This window comes from Apostichopus japonicus, chromosome 9, assembly GCF_037975245.1.
Source record: "Apostichopus japonicus isolate 1M-3 chromosome 9, ASM3797524v1, whole genome shotgun sequence".
Lineage (NCBI taxonomy): Eukaryota > Metazoa > Echinodermata > Holothuroidea > Aspidochirotida > Stichopodidae > Apostichopus > Apostichopus japonicus.
This window is the reverse complement of record NC_092569.1, coordinates 32,054,044-32,074,470: the sequence shown is the minus strand read 5'-3', so window position 1 is coordinate 32,074,470 and position 20,427 is coordinate 32,054,044. Positions and strand designations below refer to the sequence as shown.

Sequence of the window (20,427 nt, the reverse complement as noted above, 5' to 3'; positions counted from 1 at the left end):
GAGTAAATTTGTACAAAACTATTTAAAGTTGAAAAGGAGACATTAATTAATCAGCCATACCGTCCATCCACCAGTATCAAGATCATTATTACAGTACGCCTCAAACGGTTCCGGATAGACATCTGGTTTAATAAGATACACTCCAGATGTATTGTTGGTAGAGAAACATGCGTTCGATACTTCTTTGCAATCTCTCGGATACACAGGTTGTTGAAAAATAAAGTATAAAGAACCTGTATGGAAAGTAAAACAAAGTTATCATTTTATTGCGACTGATAAATTATTTCAGCTAACGAAAATATCGCCTAAGATGCCTTATCTCCATTGCCTCTCTCCACCCAGGTGTTAAATGGATATATGTGAGGTAACTCGTCATTGGGCGCAGTATACAATTGCAGCCGTCTGGGGGGATTGTCTCTGGGACAGGTTATCATTGACCAGGGGTAATATAACGTCTGTAAGCGCTTTGAAACATATCGCGGTTGAAAAGCGCTATATGAATCAAATATTATTGTTGTTATTATTATTATTATTATTATTATTATTATTATTATTATTATTATTATTATTATTATTATTATTATTATTATTATTATTATTATTATTATTATTATTATTATTATTATTATTATTATTATTATTATTATTATTATTATTATTATTATTATTATTATTATTATTATTATTATTATTATTATTATTATTATTATTATAAGATTCTGAGCCAATTGTAAGAGAACTGGTTCCATTACTATATCAGTTTAAAATACCAACTATTACTCAACTACAATATAGTCGAAGATATCGCGACTAAAATTAAATGAGGTAATCGGTATTGAATAATTCTCAGATGTAACTATTTTGAAGCATTATTTTTGATAAGTTTCCAGCCTGCATAGGAAATTCAAAGACCAAGAAACTTGAATTTCTCTTTTCACCATGCTTCCGTAGTAATCAATCTTATCCAAGTGAGATCAAAAGACTCACGAAAACAGGCAAATCCCATTTGTTTAAAGTACCTGAGAAAATACCGATGTAGCACGTAGGTTATGAAAAGATCAAAAGGAAACTACTCAGAGAAATCAACCTCGAAATAGATATTCGGAAATGGTGACACGATTGAAAAAAAAAACGTGTAGAGCAACATTAAAATGCTAACATTTCCAGTCATTCAAGTTGTCCAACTGAGGTGTTAACGTTTATAATACATAAGTGATATCACGTACAGAGTTTTCTTCTTATTATAAGATAAATCATATAATATAAATAATATACGTACCTGAAGATCTTCCCTCGGCACTGAAGATTATCTGTGTAATAAAAGACATTTACTGCATACGTTACAAGACATACAGAGTATTGCAATCAACAATAAGCAGGATCTTATTAAACATAATGTTAATAAAACCAGTTTGAGGGAAAGATAGAACTTTTCGCAAACTGTTCCAAAATATCTTAGTTACGAGTTAAGTCGATTTAAACTTTGGTAAATTCTCTGTATCACCACTTTTAAAGATATTTTTTGTGTGTCTATGTTCCATATCTGATTCACAGGTCAATGATCACTTACAAGGTACAACTTTCTTCCAGGAAACATTAGATTACTGGCATTTTTTTCCGGTTTTACAGCTACTTTAGCACATGGTACGTTAGTACAAGTAAAGAACAAAGGCAATAGCTGACTGCTTCCTTAAACAGCTTTGTTGCTTAATGCAGACAGATGTTCTTTGTTCATGTTATATTTTGACATTCGAACATTTCAGACATATGTTGTAACTTATTTGTGTTTAACAGTCCTTAATAACACGCAGGATATCATTTACATCGTCCCAGCTATACTTTTTGGACTAAGATTACCGTGTCTTGATATTTACCGTGCACAATGAAACTCTGGGTTTTGAAAGGTATCATGTTACTTGTAAGGTAAGTTCATAACCATAGATTTATATATCTTACTTACTAAACAATTGTAGCAGCGCTGCAGAAGCTCAGCTTAGCTTCTTTTTGAAATCATTGTTTCTAGTGTTGTGCCGTTATCCACCAATATCGGATCTGACCGATATCCGATATTTCAATCCCAATATCGGAGCCATACCGATACTGATATTTTTAAACAGCCAGAATGGATGTCAAATCGCACTTTAAGTCATACTTTAATACATGAAGTCTCAGAATTATAATCGGCTTCCGTAAAATATGATATTGCACAACTCACAAACAGTAACCACTTGATCTCTTTATAACTGAATGATCATAGTCCCCAACAAGATGATATGAACAAAACTGTGTGCTAGCATTTTGTTCTTGGAAAAACACAAGTCCACTCTTCCTGTTACTTCTGTTGAACGATTCGTTACTCTGTTTGACCCACTACGTAAGTCTTATAAAAAACGGTCGTCACATAGAGCCATGAATTTTTAAGCAACAAATATTAAATGATGACATCGAGCTATCAATAAAACTAACTTCATAAAGAGAAGACATGAGCGTATCCTAGCTAAGAACTTTCACTACTCTTAGTGATTAACAGAACCAAAACCACAGTAGTTTCTTCTTTTCTTTTTTTTTACTTCCGTAAAAAAGTATATTGTACCATTTGCCGGCTATACTGACAACTAAGCCTAGCCAAAATTAGCAAGTGCCTCGTCTTTGCATTATTCGTTAACCAACCGAAAACAAATGGTGATACACAAACTTGATTCTCAAAATACAATCTTTTTAACAGTTATGTTCTAACAAAAATGCATCCATGATACTCCTTGCAGTTTCTTAAAAGATACACAGCTTTTTGGAGTGATTCAGTAGGGGGTGTCCACGTATTACAACTTTTATTCTCATTTGAGGACTCAGAAGCACTGTGAAAGTTAGTGTGATAAGCCACTACTGTAGTTATATACATATAGTCACATAGACTGGTAAAATTTACTTTAAAGCGCTACAAAGAATTTTATATACTTAACGTTAAAAGGTCTGACTGGTCTGCTTACAGATTGTTTTATCATTAGATCGGTAAATATATTCAGTGCTTGCGTCATGCTTATTTGACCGCCTAGAACAGAGTAGGAGATGTGCCTTTGTTGTTGGAAAAGCAAGGAAATGTTCAATATCGGTTTGCCGTTAGTTGCAATGAGGCTAAATTCTACTTATACCAATATGCCGAAGATATTGCAAATATCGGCCGTTACCGATATCACAAACGATGATCGGCGCAACACTTGTTTTGATTGGCACTGGATCAGTCTATCCATTTGTTTGTTTGAAAGATTTAAGTCACAGGCGGGATAACGATGCCAATTCCTTTCCTCCCATATCCTTTTTTTCTTCCCTTACGCTCCTTATTATAGCAGACATAGTTCGTTATAATGTTAGAAGTTAAATTTCTTCAAAGTGGAAACACTGTCACGAACTTACTATATACAATAGATCGTTGATCTTATTGCTAGGAATAACATATGCTCCATTGCAATGACAAAGAAGCACAGAATTGCACTTCGTATTTTATGTTCATACAATGATGGAACGGAAATGTAAAAATAAATTCCTTAGAAATGTTATGGATATCACGTTTGAACCGTGCTGACCCAAAATTGCTCACGGAAATTGTACACATACCATAATAGAACGACCTTAAACACAGAAAAACGATAAAGAGCAGAAATCGGAATTTGCTCCAACAATATAGGTAATTCTCACCCGTATTAAACACCCAAACGGTGAAAAAAGGTCAAATTTGAAACTTGTAGTCTTTTCACAGAGAATAACATTGAGCTAGGTTGGACTTGATCAAGTCTCCTACGGTTGGAATTGTGTCCCACAATGACGGGAAATATGGAAGAAATTTTGCTAAACACATTAAAACGCATGCTGGTCATGAATCCTTAAAAGATTGGCAAAACAAATAACATGATCATTGCATATGATTGTGGCCCACATTTCATTATAACTGAAATCTTTACAGAAGCCCCTGTTTTTGACCCTCACATAGTAGACAAAAATATTCTTCATGTACAATTTTTTGGTTCACCGCCATTCAAACATATATCTACAATGCAAAATGGTATAAGTACGTTATAGCACAGCGAATGTAAGACAACCTTAGTAAAGCTACCTCAACAAATCTACGTGGTAAAGTAAGAAGAATATATTACGCTTATCATTAAACTTGTATCTTTTATAACATGATCATCATTATAATGATGAGAATTGAAAGACAAAAGAAAAAGAAGAAGTTAAGGAATGAGAGGGAATCCATTTTTTTTCTTTCAGACCAAGTCATTCATGACCAAAATTCCATATTGTGATATTGCTCTGCCATAGGGGATAAAAGTTGAAGAAATACTTTGCATTAAATTTGTAAAAGTATGAAAAATCGGAAGCAGCTTAAAAAAAAAAAACACATTTGATCTTGTTTATTAATTACAAATAACAATGACATAGACATGTTAGAACAGCCGAGCAAATGAGGGTTCAAATGTTATGAAATGACGATGTCATCTGTCAAGACAAAAACACATTGTATAGTATTTCCAGTAGTGAAATAGACAATTCTCTAAATAAACTTAAAAACAAGGTTTAGATCATTCCTGCAATTTTAGCAGTTCTCTTATGTTTTTCATCTCCATCAAAATTGTGAATATGCTTGAAAACAATATTTGCACATGGGTCATCGAATCAGTAGCTTTAAAACGTCGAACATGTCAAGCGTTACTTTTTGGCACGAGTTAGTATCCTTCTAGAAGAATATGGCCCTTGGGTACAGAAAAATGGTATCGAACTTACCTAAAGTCATGAAAAAATAGAATCTACATCCTATACTTGCTGTGGCCAACAGAGTAAAGTACACAGTGTAATACCATCTACACAAAGATATTGAAGCGGTCAAGGCGATTCGTTTGGGATATAGCCAAAGTTTTTCTTGTCGTCGATAATGTTATTCAGGAAGCACAGACGGTGTGAGACCTTATTGTTGTATCTGTATAAAACATTGTGTTTATTGTCATCGTTACTGAGTAGCACATGCCGTTTGTTCCCTTGAATATAATGCTCGTTCGAAAGATAGCCACAACATATGATATGGAGAAATTTAGTTAGGTATCCTTCAACATTTAAAGCGAATTATTACCATGTAGTAGTGATAAATGTTATGTTAATACTTTCTAGTTTTTGCAACGTGTAAGAAAAGAGACCTTTAAATACAGTGTTATGTATTTTATGTTGTTGAATTTGTAAAAGTCTATCATCGATGTTTTTTAAAGTACAGGGAGAGTTTCCTTTGTATACTGAATTATATGTTAAGTTTTATGTTAGAAATGTTAAGTTTTATACTACACCGAATAGCAACAACTGGAATGTAGGGTTTGAGTCGGGTAGGAGGGAGTGATTGATGGCTGCGAGAATTGTTGTACTCAAATTGAGACTATTAAACGTTACAAGTAAGTTTACATGATCAACAACCTAATGGAACACCTTGTGTGAAAATCAAAGTAAACATGGTATTTGTGATTAGAGAATTAACAGATAATTAAAGAGATCATGAATGTCTTTCTTTCTCGTAATAGTTTATTTCCAGGTTATGCGTTAACACCTAATGAATTATATAGCACAGTTGTAGTAAATAAATGCATATCTTTACACGGTGAACTAGCTTTTCATATTCCAATATTTGACAGAAAACATCACTTTGAATGGTCATTAGAATGTTGGTGAACTGAATTGTTTCAAAATAAATGAAATGCAATTTTTGTTCGTCTAATTATGTTGTATTACTTGTTCTCTGCTTTGTTTTACTGTTATAGATTATGTCTAAGTAAATAAAGAAAAGAAACAAAAAATTGAAAACTAATAATATTTAAGCGATCATCAACCAGAATAATAATCAGTTAATTTTAAAGTTTTAGAAGCGTTCTCTCCATCTGCACTGAGTTATTCCGCTAGTAATATGGCTTTTAATGCTTTTTGTATGATCGTGTGAGATTTTAGATTTGCTTGTCGCACTATATACAGAATACGGCTTATATTTGAAGCTATTATGTAATATAACTGATTTAATGGAAGAAAAAGGACGATTCGTCTATTCCATTCGTCTATTCCATTGGAAAGAGACTTTCAACCCACTTAATCTTCGAGTTCAATTAATTAAAGATGCTCTTACCATACTATTAGTTATAATTATTATCATTCAATCGCAAATGCTTTCTAGACGTAAACGTCGTTGCCCATTTTATTATAATAAAGCGACACGTAAATTAGAAATATACAGTTAAACAAGTCGCACACATTCGACAAACAATACGATACTTTATAGGTGTTTCATTTTAAGTCAGAAGAATCAAAAAAGAAGTTAAAATAGTGCAATGTTCATATAAGTAACTTAAACGAAAAGTTATTTTATTGTTTCTGAAATTATTTATTGAATGCCATATGAGAATATTTAGGGATGTGCACATTTTCTGTTACTTTTTATTTTGCTAACGATGTATACAAATATCTCAATTAAGTTTCCCATTCACAATCAAAATAGTATTTCTTCCTTTAAATTAACCTCTTATCTTGGCATTGTAAAACGACATTAAAGTCTGAGTCGGTATCAAGGAGTTACCTTTGGTCAAGTTATATTACTTCTCGAAATAATCATTGAGGAAATCAATCTTATTTAACTATCACTTTAAAAGGCGTGTGACTGAGTCACTTACAAACTTTATCATTTTAAATCAAATAACTGAACATATTTTACATTTGGTCTGCTCTAATATCCATCATATTTAAAATTACGGAGTATTGGGATTACATTTCCTATGATTATCTAACAATAGATAGCTATATAACTGAATGAAATGAGAAACACGAAAAGAAAGGAAAATTGGAAGCTAGCCACCCGAATCGCCGGAGACATTTCATGGTCGCGTATCATACCATTCTTTCGTATAAGCAATTAAAATAAGAACGTACTTTGATCTTTGATAATTCGTTGTGAAACAAATCCGTATAACCTAAGTTTGCTATTTTCATCAGTAATTTTAGTTTACATAAGTAAGTTTTAAATTAGATTGACGTGTACACCAGTTCGATTTGTTGTTATTCAACTTTGTTTCCTTGAATATGTACATGTACTAAAATAGTGATGTTATTATCATATTTTCAAATTTATTCAAAGTACCTTTATTTGTGTTGCAGACTGTTTTTCAAACTTTGGCAACGTATAACGATATCTTTTAAAGGGATCTCTATAAGCATGTGAAGGAATAAAAAAATTAAGGTGCTCTTTAGAATTTTAAATATAAAACTTTCGCGTTCGGATGAACAGTATATTCAAACGTAAAACCGAGCAATCCTTCAAATTTGATAAAACCTAAACCACCCTTTCAAGTAATAGATATCTTATTTACGATGTACCGTGCCAGGATACTGTTCACTATTTGAAATGGAAGCTAATTAAGCATCTTGGCGATTTGATTATCATATAGAAATGTTTTTTTTTTTTGATTAGTTAACGCAGATGTTGCTTTAATGAATTCATAAGGATAACTTGAACAAAGTCGAGAAATAAAATGTCTGTTCGGAAATCATATCAAAATAACAGAGCTGAACAAGGAAGTTGCTTTCATGCAAATGAAAAACAAAATATTCGTTTGTAATTTATATCGCAAAATAAAAGTAAGGCATTATAACAAATGAAAAAAATGAAAACATTTAACGATACAAAAAGTACCGAATATTGCACTGTATAAAGAGGGAATCTCATGATTGGATTTTTAACAAGAAGAACAATTTAACTCAAGAACTAAAAAAAAAATCACATATTATAGTTCAGATTTTAGTTATCGCCAAAATAAATGAATTTTTGTTTTTAAGTTATCGTACTCGTAGCCATACTTATGGAGTATACATTTATGAACTAGAATGATCTACATGTGAATTTAAGCTCACTAATTCATAATATGAATTGAGTGCTGTAACGTAGGTATATGTGAAAGGAGGTGTTGGCTATTGGATATGTGGGGAGCGATATACTCATAAATTGGGAAAGAGATTACTTTTTCCTGGCCAAATCACGAAAGTTAATTTACTTAAAAACTGGTGTGTAACAAAAACACGTTTCAGATGTATGAATGAGCTATTCTTCTAAGTATTTTATATGTGAGCAAATTTGAGAGAATACTGTATTTTAGCATAGAAGAACAGATTAGAGCTAATCTTTTGTTTTTATTCCAATTTATGTGGATAAATTTAAGACGTTTTGTTAAACACTGCTGTCCTTTCACGAAGTTAAACATTTTTAGTATTTTAAATTGAAGGCCTTCTGACAGAAATTTATCAGGATTTTGTCGATATTTTCATATTTCTGTGAAGACGCTAATACTCATTTTGACACATAATTTAATATTAACAGAGTTAGCTCAACAACACATTGACGCAACTTATGTTATTTTTGAAACCGAAGATATTCAATGAAGTAAAACATAAAATATATTAAATAATAGATAGACGTATAGATGTTGCTTTAAAGTATCCATAAGGATAACTTGAACTAAGACGAGCAATAAAATGTCTGTTCGGAAATCATATCAAAATAACAGAGCTGAAAAAGGAAGTTGCCTTTATGAAGATGAAAAAGTCAAAATATTCGTATGTAATTTATATCGAAAAATAAAAGCAACACAAAAAATACCGAAAATCGCTCTGTATAAAGAGGGATTCTCATGATTGGATTTTTAACAAGAAGAAGATTTTAACTCATGAATCTAAAAAAAATCAAATATTATAGTTTAGATTTTAGTTATCGCTGTAATAAATGATTTTTTTTTAGTTATCGTACTCGTAGCCAAAATCTTGGAGTATACATTTATGAATGAGAATGATCTACATGTGAATTTATGGTCACTAATTCATACTACGAATTGAGTGCTGTAACATATTGGTATGTATCTGTGAAAGGTGGGATTGGCTATTGGAGGTTAACCTTGTGAACTGACGTGCTGTAAAAGATATTTGGGGAGCGATATACTCATAAATTTGATGAGAGATAACTTTTTCCTGGCCATATCACGAAACTCAGTTGACTGTTAAAATTTGGTGTGTAACGGAAACACGTTTGAATTAGCTTTATCTCTAAGAATTTTACATGTTAGCAAATTTTAGAGAATACTGTATTTAAGCAAAGAAGAACCGATTAGAGGTAATCTTTTGTTTTTATTTCAATATATGTGGTTATATTAAAGACCTTTTTGTCATTTTTACAAACACTGCTGTCCTTTTGCGAAGTTAATATTTCTGAGTATTTTAAATTGAAGGCCTTCTAACTGAAATTTATTAGGATGTTTTGTCGATGTTTTACTATTTCTTCAAAGACGCTAACACTTCACTTTGTCACATAATTTAATATGAACAGAGTAAGCTCAATAACCCCTTGTGGCATCCTATGTTATTTTCGAAACAGTAGATATTCAATGGAGTAAAATATAAATTTATTGAATAAAAGAAACACTTACCATTTCTGTTCCAAACGAGCTCCAAATCGTCAAAACAGTCAAAAAAACGTTGAAACACTTCTCCATGATTTCGAGTTTGTATAAATGACATGCGAAAATATATTCGATGAAGTTCAAGATGGCAAATGTCACAGAGTATCTATTTAGGGGTTACCGACATCCTATTGAAATGACCGTAGTAGTAGTATGGATGTCTATTAATGCCATCATTTTATTTAAAATTTGATTTGGTGAACAGCTTATACAAATGTGCTGCCCATCTATAGTATTATTGGCTTGTGTGTAAAGAAGACTATTCGACATGCGCAATCCAACTTACTATTTTGAAAAGCTATTTATATCTTGAAATTTCAGTCAATAGTGCAGTAAGCTTCAGTTGCATAATGTTGAATTGTCCTTGTTCCGATAAATACAACTACTGTATACTTATTGACTATCGTGCTTCTAGTTCCAATGACAGAAAAGGTATAACAATTCAGTACATGTAAATGCACTCGGTTTTTAAAACGAATATCAATTACGATGATCAGTTTTAATCTATAATACATTTAGTGTGGTTCATGTTAAAGGTTCTGTAGTTGTGTGCCAAACGACGTCAATGCTACTAAGCTGATGAAATTAATAGGAATGTTGATTTACTTGTTCTGGTTAAGCTTCTATTATCGATATTTTTAAGAAACATTTATGAGTGATTATTTTAGCTAAGTTACTTCGCTTTTGGTTGGAAGGCAAAATTAAAGCAGTAATGAAAGGACAGGAAGTGTACTACTAATCAGCATTATATAACCTGCATGACCTAGTACAATACATATTATATACCGTGAAATGTACGGTATGATCTATTCTACACTATTAATTTGTATGAAAAAATATCTAATTAACAGTTTGGAATATTCGAAGTTTTGCAGTGGTATTCTATATGAACAATACTTCCTTGTTTTATGATGCCTACGTCACATCCTTTTGCGGGATCGAGTATGCTCACATCTGATTGAATAAACATGTCAGCTGTTTCACTGGGCTTTGACTTAATTGTTTATTGACTTTAAGAATTACATCTGACTATCAATTATGAGGAAAATATTTTTCATTTATATAAGATATTTAATCAAAGGGGCATATTATGACATGTGAAAAGGTTACTTTTTTAAATGAAATTTATATCTGTTAACCAGCAGAGGCGTAGCTAGAGCTTATTTAGATGCGTAGAGCTACTTTATAGGCGTAGTCATAAGTGATTCATTTAACTGTGGCACCCATTTCCCAGAGGGTTGGCTACCAACAGTTTCAGACAACGGAGACACTGCCAGTCATGATTTTGCATGAATAAATAGATAAGTACAAGTGGTATTCTATATGAACAATACTTCCTTGTTTTATAATGCCTACGTCACATCCTGTTTGCGGGATCGAGTATGCTCACATCTGATTGAATAAACATGTCAGCTGTTTCTCTGGGCTTTGGCTAAATCTGACTATCAATTGTAAGGAACATATTTTTCATTTATATAGGATATTTAATCAAAGGAGCATATTATGACATGTGAAAAGGTTACTTTTTTAATGAAATTTATATCTGTTAACCAGCAGAGGCGTAGCTAGAGCTTATTTAGATGCGTAGAGCTACTTTATAGGCGTAGTCATAAGTGATTCATTTAACTGTGGCACCCATTTCCCAGAGGGTTGGCTACCAACAGTTTCAGACAACGGAGACACTGCCAGTCATGATTTTGCATGAATAAATAGATAAGTACAAGTGGTATTCTATATGAACAATACTTCCTTGTTTTATAATGCCTACGTCACATCCTGTGTGCGGGATCGAGTATGCTCACATCTGATTGAATAAACATGTCAGCTGTTTCACTGGGCTTTGACTAAATTGTTTATTGACTGTAAGAATTACATCTGACTATCAATTATGAGGAAAATATTTTTCATTTATATAGGATATTTAATCAAAGGAGCATATTATGACATGTAAAAAGGTTACTTTTTTAAATGAAATTTATATCTGTTAACCAGCAGAGGCGTAGCTAGAGCTTATTTAGATTTGTAGAGCTACTTTATAGGCGTAGTCATAAGTGGTTCATTTAACTGTGGCACCCATTTCCCAGAGGGTTGGCTACCAACAGTTTCAGACAACGGAGACACTGCCAGTCATGATTTTGCATGAATAAATATATAAGTACCAGCATGCCTACGCCATTCTATTATTTAGCCGACAGTGGCGTAGTAAGAGGTAGAGGAAAAGCTGTCCCTGCCACCACACAAAACATTTTCAGGGACGAAAACTGGGACGGCAAGGAAAATTAACCACATAAAAATAAATAGCTACCATATATGATACTGATTAGGTTACTTTATGTTACAGCACGGCGTTAAGTGCTTCTCAGAAGGTTTCTCTCTTTAGCGATATGCCTAGTAACACATAAAGAGGTTTCTCGTAACAAGTTAACTTCGAGTCAGTTAATGACATTTCTAGACAAAGTTTCGTGAGTCGATTGGATTGTCGTCTTTAATAAAAGGTCACTGAGAAAGGAAATAAATGCGTATACCTACCATAATGTCATATTATGTATTTTAAATGTGTTATGTATTCAATATATACAAGGCCGTAGCCACAGGGACCATGGAAACACGAACCCGACCACCCCCTCCGCCCTCACCCTAAATTGTCTAGCAAATGGTTAACAAATATTGTAACACCCGAACGCAAATGTTTTTAATATATAATGAAAATGATAGCATCATTGCTTCTAAACACCCTTACCGAGGCACAATTTTCTCAAAGGTGAGGGGACACTCCTCCCATTAAACGCTACCCCTCTCCTAAGATCCCTCCCCAGTGCGGACGTCCACCTAACATTTGGATTGAATTTCGTAACAGGGTGTACAGACATTACATTTTCATGCAATTGCATATCAGTACAGGCATTAAGTCAACCTTAGTAGCTATTCAGTAGTTCACGCACATTCTCTGAACCGTCTGAAATAGTACAGTATTAATTAATTGAAAATTGTTTGTCAAATACCAACCATGCCAGGCACATTAAATAAACAAAGTAAATTTGATACACTTCTCAACTATAGCGATGCATTCCACGGGAGTACTAAATCTTTTAGCTTACGCTTTTTATTATTTCAGAAAAGAAAATACATTGTTACGTAAACCAGTTGAACTTTCGGATAAGTTGGAGGAAACAAATGAACTGTTAATATAAGTGGACTGTTTGTAATAAATTGTCCTACTTTAAGGTTTGAGCATAATCAGTAGAATTTTGTGAGATAATATAGTTGAGATTTTAAAATAAGTCTTGATACAATACGTCAAACCTTCGAAGTATTCCGTGTACTGCCGGGTGAATATTGTTGCACGAAAAAGAACCGGAAATCCCATGAAAGTTGCGCAAAAGAGAAACTATATATTGGATGTTGTGTCTGGTTTACTTACTCTTCGATACACGAATACATGATTTCTGTTGGTGAAATCGCCTCCCGTATTTATTCAATCATTGCATATGAAAACGAAAGAAACAAATATTTCATAATTGCAGAGTCGACCCAAATTGCGCCGGTATGGTCGTTCCCGAATCGAATCTACACTCCCCTTGAAAAGGGAAGGATTTACGCCCCTTTAATTATATTAGAAACAACCTTATCACACGGTAAATATTCGTTTTGCTGGATTAGGAATGGAAGTTGCGCAAAAGAGTTCAGTTAACTTTACATTTATCTTATACTTGAATCTTCTGTGACCATAATTCAGTAATACACCTACATTAAATCACATCCAGTAATAAATATTCAATAAATTAAACTTTAATATCCATTATATCAAAGCATTATCTATTTACATCCCCTCCATATAAATGAATCTTTAAATTCCAACCAGTAAAAATCAGATGTGAAATGGAATGGTTATTAACATGTACCATATCACCTATGTCACACACTGGTGTTTTTATATCATAAAAGACAGCCCTTCATTGTGTAGACATGAAGTAAGATTAACATTATACATCTTTTAGCTTAATAGCTACTGTACATTGTCACATGGTTAGAGATTTAATCATGAAAGCTCTAAAAATAATTGGTGAAGATTTGTTATTCATAATTGTGTTTCTATGTTTTAACATTGCGAGAGAAAAACATAAAAGAATCAAAAGGGAATTGAAAGTAGCAAATAAAAGAAAAGAATCATCACATCAGTGAAAACAATTACAGCAGCACAATTAGCTGACACATATGGTGACCTGAAGATAGCAGAAACTATTCTTGAGATCGTGAGTTGTTTATTCATGATAATTTGAAATAATCGTTGATAACTATTGTTCGTTAATATGATTGAACTAGAAGTATCAAACAAAAGAAATATGAGAAGAAAATCAAAAGCAAAGAGTTCCAGATCTATGTTTTTCAGTTGAGATTTCTACAAAGCGTTGATCCTTTGTGTCATTTATTTGTCTTTTTTCTATAAACATTGTGCGCATTCTTTGTCATCTTGCAAGTTTATTTCTCAGTATTTCAGACACACAGAGTTAGTTGCTAATTGCTAATCAATTTTACCACAACATCATCTGGGAGTTTTAATTCATCCCCGTATTCTGTTGAAAAAAAAATAATGATTGAAATAAACTAAAAAAAGTATACAACAGAAAGCTAACTGGGAAAATATAAATATAGTTGAAAAATGTGTTGATCAATGGGTACTTGAGCCTGTAACCTTTGGAGTACAGTACTATGCTCTACTGACTGAGCTACCGAGCTGTGAGTTTGAGGTGAACCACACGTAGCAATTGTGTGGCCGAGTATGAAGATCTCAGAACTTGTAATACTGGTGTCATTCGGTTTTGACTTTTCGAATGTGAAATAAATGTAATTGAATTGTAGCTTCGTACAGAGTTCTACAAAGTATATACATGGCATACTGCCATTACAATGCAATGCAAGTACTCCAATTTTATATTTCAATCTGTGTTTTATTGACCTTTGACTTGGAGTATATTATATTTGTAATAACATTTTGTTATAACTAACTAAACAAAATCTCCTCCATAAGTTCCCCATCTCCAAACTCCTGCAAATGCTTTGAGTAAATTTTGCATCATTTTATTCAGGAAGTTTTAAAGAGTTAGAAGCTACAATGATTATAATTTATGAATGGGGTGGCTCTAAGCTTTATGCCAGAAAGAAGATGCTTCATTAATCTACTGTACTAACCCAATGTTCTGGCAGGTAAAACAGCTGTTTGCAGTTTGATAGTCTTATAGGTTACAGAGTTCACATCATTTATAATACATCTTAATGTTAGTCATCTTCCAGATCGTATCATAAATATTTCCTTTTTATCGTAAAACTGTCGTCAGCAACGGAAAAAGATGTTTTGGAGCGTGGGAAGCAAAGGCCAGAAGGAATCACGCAACGTGAGTGAGAAGGAGGACATAAATAAATTAAAACAGAAATATCTTCTGGATCTCTGACCGCTTCCATCTGAGTGAAAGAAGGTATTTCTTTCTATCTTAAAAGATCACAGTAACCCAGCAAACACGCCGAGTTAATTTGTTTGAAGACGGAGCTGGATAAGTGATTGAATTTAACGTTCTACTTGGGCCGTTTCGCAGAATGAAAAACTATGTTTAAGGGCAAAAAAAGTTTACTTGTTGAATTAAAAAAACATTAATTGGAAAATATCGACAAACGTTTCAAACGTTGTTCTCTTCGATACTTACAAACGAGCATAAAGTGACCAATCTATGGTACAGCTATGTTTCTTCAAGTGATAGCCTAATTTGGTTAACGTGAGTCCGACCTAATTTTTTCTTCTTCAAAAGTAAAGACTAGGCATTGGTTTAATGTTAATTTTGGATGCCGTCCACTATCATTGATCAAAATAGCAGGAGCCGATAGGCTACATTTCAAGGGATCACTAGGTCAAGGCTATTTATAGTACTGGTAGCCTATCCTAAGTTATATTATTGCAAAGACTACCCTAGACTCTAGCCTTGGTCACTGATTTATCTTGAGAACCATGTCACGACATGTTGATAAAGACATGTTCAAAATATTGTGTAGGCCTAGACTAGACTAGACTGGGCAATGCACAGTTTCGTTTGACTGTTGTAAAGCAAGACTTGATTCCTTTTGAAAATTCAGTGTTTACTGGTATTTGATTAAAAAGCAAAACTTTCTGTGCATTCCAATGAAATGCCAATTTAGTGGTGAAGGAGGGGGGTGTTGAGGGGTTGCAGTATGATACACCTTTTAACACACTGATAATGTTCTTATCCCAGAAACACATTGCATTAGTTTCAGTAACTCCCCATTCCCCTAATTGACACCCACATTGACGATTGAAGTTAAAAGAACTCTTTCAAACTTATCTGTAGACAGAACATTACAACTCAGAACATTACAACTTATCTGTAGACAGAACATTACAACTCCCTGAAAATGTCAGCACTTTGTTAATATCATAAACAGCAGTCGTCATCAATGTGTAGACGTGGAATTATATTGGCCTTGTGGTCGTTGTTCATTATTTTACTTCTTATTTTAACTTGTGACTAATAGAGGGCAGCAGAGTGGCCTACATACTACATACTTTACTAAGAAATACATACTTTACTATTTATATTGCATCATTTCATAGCAGAAGCAAACCTGTATATCCTGGCTAGGCCAGTTCCTGTGCCATTCCACCATAGGAACATACCTCCATACCGTTCCGCATAGGTTTTGATCCTTTCCGCCATGACAGAAAGCTCGAAACCTATGGCGGAAAGGTTCATTTTAGAATTGGATTTTACACAGGCATGTATAGGTGTAACTTTTTTCGTTTGCGTGGAAGGATAGGTACACCGTCTTCAAATTTGACGATTCGCTGGATAAACTGAATTGTAGTTAAGACAACATTGGGGAATAGATACACAGTTTGAGATGTACATGTTGATTGAATAGTTTTAATTGTAAGTTCATAAGAGTCTATACAATGTCTTCAAATATTTAATAGTTCGTTGAATAAATCAAATTATTTAGGTTGATTGTTTATTTAGAAGACCGATTCTAATTGTCAAATTAAAGGCATTGAAAACTCGCCCAAAACCGCATGCGGCCATCTGAAAAACTTAACTTTCTGTTACTTGGAGTGACGTTTTGTTTGTCTAGCTACAAAGTGCAGACAGCAATGAAACGTGATACCTTGTTATCTTTAGCTGGATCTGAGATGTCCATCGCTGTATCGTATACACTGTGCTGTGGGTATTGACCGCAGCTGTAGGCTATGTACTGGCTGTACACTAGTGTCTAATTACCGACGGTAACAAGCTGTTTGTGTATTTATTGGGATTGATGGTGGTGTCTAACACTTCTGTTCACTTCCTCATTCGAAACTAGGTCAGATTACCGGCATTAGTATTTCTTTTTGCGGGAGTCTTCACACCCTTTAAATGACCGTTTTTGTGGGACTAAATAGTGTGAAGCGAAGCAATATACAGTGCATATAGGCCTACAAAAGTGCTTTACCGCCATCGGGGTAACACAGTGGAATGGCACTTTTTCTATGGCGGAAAGAGCACATTTTTATGGCGGAATATACCGATGACAGAATGACACGGCCCCAGCTAGGCCTACATCCTCTCCTTGCCTTGTCGGTATCAGACCTGGAGATACTACAGTCACTGCGAATTAATTGGGTTTTCTTTGATAAGCGTTAGGAGCGCTTGCAGCCTAACATTAAAATGCTTTCTGCCGCCTAACTTAAAAGTTAAGCCTTAATAGTATTTTAGGCAAAGTTACCATTACTTAGTATACTAGCCTAGGCCTAATTTCGGCACAGCTTACTTTAGTGTAGGTCTCACGTAACGTAGGCTATGCCTAATGTAAATTTGTGCGGATCAAATTAAAAAAAAAAAAAAAGCATTACTCTTCTAAGCAACTCAACCGTTTCTACGAGTAAAAACGAACTGTAACACACATTAAGTTACAAATTCAGTAGCTTACTATCATCTCATAGTGACAATAATTGGTCGTGGCTTGTGGGACAGGTCAGCACTTTGCTTAGGCTGCGGCTATGTCGGTAGTTGCTAAGGAAGCAATAGTGAAGTATATAGTGCTAGTACACGAAGGGCATCTTTTATTCCTAGCTCACAAACTGGATTGAAAATGGTCACTTATCTATCGTGATATCTTGCCGTGACATAGGTAACCATTTTTAATCCAATTTGTAAGCTAGGAATAAAAGATGCCCTTCGTGTACTAATATAATTATTAATATTAGTTATGAACGACCATGTGGAACGCAATGTTAACATTTATACGGTAATTCGAGATATCTAAAATTTAATTCGAGATTTCTGCAATTAATTTCAAATATCTCGAATTGAATTGAAGAAGTCTCAAATTATTTCAAGTATCTCCAATTCAATTTAAGATATCAGAAATTGCATTTGCGATATCTTGAATTTTATTTAAGATATCTCAAATTGATTTAAAAATATCAAGACTAATGAAAGATATCAAAAATGGAACATTATTTAAGATATCTCGGATTGAATTCGAGATATCAAAAAAGGAATTCGAGATATCCAAATTTGAATTAGAGATATCAAGAATTCGAATTCGAGATATCCAAAATTAAGTATCCAGTACACGCGACTTTCCTTTTAACTGCACGAACGCGAATAAGAAAAGTCTAGCTAATCAGTACTTCCACAGAATTTTCTGATTGTAAGGAAAATCGATGAGTTAAGTTATATGTTGAGAAACTTCTTGATATAAGTGTATTTACGGAAACTTTACGGAAACCAAAGGAACTTCATGAGCTGGAATTATAGAAATGTGACGGATATGAAAGAAAATTTGCTAATGCATGGAGCGAAGGAAAACCATTTATGTTTATCCTTGGCCCATCGATAGTTTAACATGTGAAGCTCACATTGCCATGTTATACGAATTCATAACACGCCCAAAGCCCGCCACTACTGCTAGAATCTGAATAATGTTCCCTTTAAAACACGTTTCATGTGCCTTTGTGGCCCTCTTGAGTTTAAGAAAACTGATATGTTACAAAATCTATAGAAATTGTCAGGTCCATCCAACGAAATTGCATATTAATTTATTGAAGTACTGAATGTCCCGCTACAGTGCTAGTCTGTCAGACGCAGTGGGTTGGTACGTATAAGTAGAATGGAATCGAAGTACTGTTAGTATTACTATAGGTAACGTTACCCATGAGGACTAAGTGTATAGTATTAGTAGCCTAGACCAATCTAGTACTAGAAGTGGCCACTGAAATTGAATATGCCTCGTTTTCCTGCCGTGTATTCACCGATTTAGATGGAACTCTTCTTGTTAGCGCTACAATTCGAATTCTTGATATCTCTAATGCAATTTTTGATACCTCTAATTCAATTTGGATTTCTCGAATTCGAATTCTTGATATCTCGAATTCAATACCTCTAATGACATACTTGATATCTCTTATCAATTTTGGATATCTCTAAATCGAATTCTTGATATCATTAATTAAATTTTGGATATCTCAAATATGTTAAAATTATTGATATCTGGAAATGAATTAGAGATATTTGGAAATGAATAAGAGATATCCAAAAATGAATGAGAGATATCCAAACCTTAATAAGAGATATTTGTATTTGTTGAATAAATGTTAAAACGGCGTTCCATACCATCGACATAGCTGCGGTCTTGACCGGAAATCCATATTGTAAACTGCAATTTTCTGCAATTGTTCCCTGGTCATTTTGACTTCTATATCAAAACATAATTTTTAATACCAATAGTCGAAAATGGACACATTTCAATTTGGCATAAAGGCGTAATATCGAGAAAAAAGTAGGAAGATAGAAAAACAAACGTCTGATAAAATAGGTCAAATTTGAGAAAAATGTAACAAAACACACTACACAATTGCATATTCATTGTAATTTTTGAGATGCTTCGTCAATTTCAAAACGCAAGAATATAGTCATATATATGGACGTGAAAAAAATCCTGTATAAGCAATATGTCATATTGCTACCAACATAGGCCTAGCCTACGTAATTCTATTCAATTCCAGGAAACTGAACTTAACATCAACCAATAAACAAAGTACGTATAATACAAATAATGGTAATACATTACGTAGAAGATGGATGAGTTATGAAGGAGAGCTACCGAAAGCTTGTACGTACAAAACTCCTGCAAGTATACAAAAACGTATGCCATCTTCACAAATGTAAACACATTATAAAACGAAAACACCCAACATTCATCTCCCATCCCACCCCACCCCCCCCCCCCCACATCTCTCGGTTTGACAAGTTTAAGGTAGGCCTATAAATAATTGATTTTGCATAATGTATTTCTTTTAATTACCTTTAAAAGATGTTATTGTTCATTTAAGTGACGCTGGTAGGCTGTTCCAAACTGTATAGGCCCAGTATAGTTAATATTGTGTTGTGTTCCTATATATCTGCAAAAAGGGATCCTATGATCATAAATATGTATGGTATTGAAACATGACTGTTCTAACAAACATATGTGACACAGAGATCGGTTACCAAATTACAAGTGGCTTGAAAATATATGTATATATATCATCCAAAATAAAAATATTAAATATTTTGAAAAGGGCTTTGCTTGCATGGTGTTCAGTTTGTTATCTGTAATATAACGAATACTCTTCTCTATTAAATAAAGTTTGCTTGTATATCAACGACATATCCCCAGCTGACAGGAACACGGTGAGTTAAAAAAGGAAGTACTAGACTTTTGTAGATAGTTAATACAAGTTAACCTTCCTGGGAACTAGCTGTTTCAATCTATAATTAACACTAGCAATTATAATACATATATTATTTATGTGAGAACCATTAATCCATCAACAGCCATTTGAATAGGGTGAGATAATTAAAATAGCAGTCGACTCAGTTGC

At 33.5% G+C, this 20,427-nt stretch overlaps 1 long non-coding RNA gene across 1 annotated transcript; it reads right to left on the bottom strand.

Moving 5' to 3' along the window:
• Positions 1-62: 62 nt before the first annotated feature.
• On the bottom strand, positions 63-9,766 carry LOC139973170 (uncharacterized). The gene is made up of 3 exons (XR_011795157.1): positions 9,489-9,766; positions 1,280-1,310; positions 63-233 (listed from the first exon to the last, which is right to left on the bottom strand). It is a non-coding gene; the product is annotated as an uncharacterized lncRNA (long non-coding RNA).
• Positions 9,767-20,427: the final 10,661 nt, after the last annotated feature.